This window comes from Vipera ursinii, assembly GCF_947247035.1.
Source record: "Vipera ursinii genome assembly, chromosome: 1".
NCBI lineage: Eukaryota > Metazoa > Chordata > Lepidosauria > Squamata > Viperidae > Vipera > Vipera ursinii.
Genome location: NC_139512.1, coordinates 342,074,319 through 342,076,028, shown reverse-complemented (window position 1 = coordinate 342,076,028; position 1,710 = coordinate 342,074,319).

Here is a 1,710-nt window from a genome sequence, read left to right as displayed (position 1 = left end):
GAATTAGCTGTGTGAAGAATCCAGATGGTGAAAGGCAAAATATTTTGCCAACAGAATTTTCACTGTGGAGATTTTAGAACTAAACAGGAATCAAAATCCAGTTAAATTATTTCTCACTATTACACATATAAGATTCTTTAGGCACAGGAATATTCATTTTTTATTTGACTGGGAGGCACACTTTAAAGAAGGAGCCAATAGAACATGGAAATGGATTTAAAAGATATAATCCATTTATTAAATATAGACAATATGTCTTTCTCATACATACAATAAATTTTAAACCTCTTCTATATGATCAAAATTATAAAATCACAATCCAGTCCATTTTCTGCAGGCGGGTCAAAAAAGTTCAGCTATCAGCCCTGAGTGTATAATCCAAGATCTGCATCTTTTTACATGTGTTTCTTGTGAGGATGTCCCAGATTAAAATTTAGCAGAAGTTCTAGATTGTATCAGAGGTTCAAGTCTTTTCTTTATCAATGCCCACATTGTCTTCAATGTCAAGGTTCCGAATGACGAACCCAACCAAGCAAACACCTTCGAGATATTCCGATTTCTTAATGTAAAACTTTATTGAGTACATCATCTCGGCACATATGAAAGCAAAACCAGCTCTAGCAAACCCCATCCCAAACCCCTATTAGCAGGAGTGTCAAACTCGCAATGTCACATGATGTGTAGTGATATATCGCAACTTTTTTGCCATTGCCGGCAACAGGGTGGGTGCGGTTTTGCTATGATGCATCTGGCTTGTGGGTCAGCAGTTTGACGACCCTGCCTTATAGTAAAAGAATAGAATTTTCCCTCCCATTCATGAATAGGTCACATTGCCCAATTTGGTGCAGTTATGTTGTTATAAGAAAATGTCTCTGAGTTGGACCAGACACCTGGTAAATCGTCCTTAATTCTCACGGTCTGCCTTCTTTAACTTTTTAGCCTGCATTCCAATTCCCCGTCCTCCCCCAAGTTTGTTGGCAAGCTAAGAAGCAATAATTCTTGCACCACCAAAGCTAGCTTCAAGCTTGACAGGACTCGGATTTTGCATTCCAAAAATACACATGGCCAATGCCATAATTAAGCAGAAATGGGAGAAAAAAACTGCTTTTCATTTAAATACAGGTTGTCCTTGATTTACAACCATTCATTTAGTGACTGTTAGAAGTGATCAAAATTTGGACACCTCGCAACTGGCTCATGTTTACAACGGTTGCAGTGTCCCAGGGTCATGTGAACACCTTTTGCGACTTTCTGACAAGCGAAGTCGACAGGGAAGCCAAATTCACTTTAACAGCCACAGTGATTCACTTGACAGCGGTGGCAATTAAAAGACGTAAAAAATGAGGCAAAACTCACTTAACAGCTGTTTCACTTAGCAATGAAAATTTTGGTGTCATTTGGGGTTGTAAGTCGAGGACTACCTGTAATTTTGTTCCCCAGCTTATACAATGTTGTGTCCAGGAGTTCTGTAATTGTGAACAAAGCAGGACAAAATTAATCGTAGCAATTTGGAATGAGAAACTGAAAAGGACCATATTTGACCCACAGGCCTCAGTTTTTCCACATAATTTGGAAAAATAATAAAGGCCAGATTCAAACAAATAAAAATAAATAGTTTTTATTTATTTTAAATAAAATAAATAAAAATAGTGAGGGATGATGGGATTTGAAATCCATCAACTCTTGGGCGAGCATGCTGCTTGATTATAA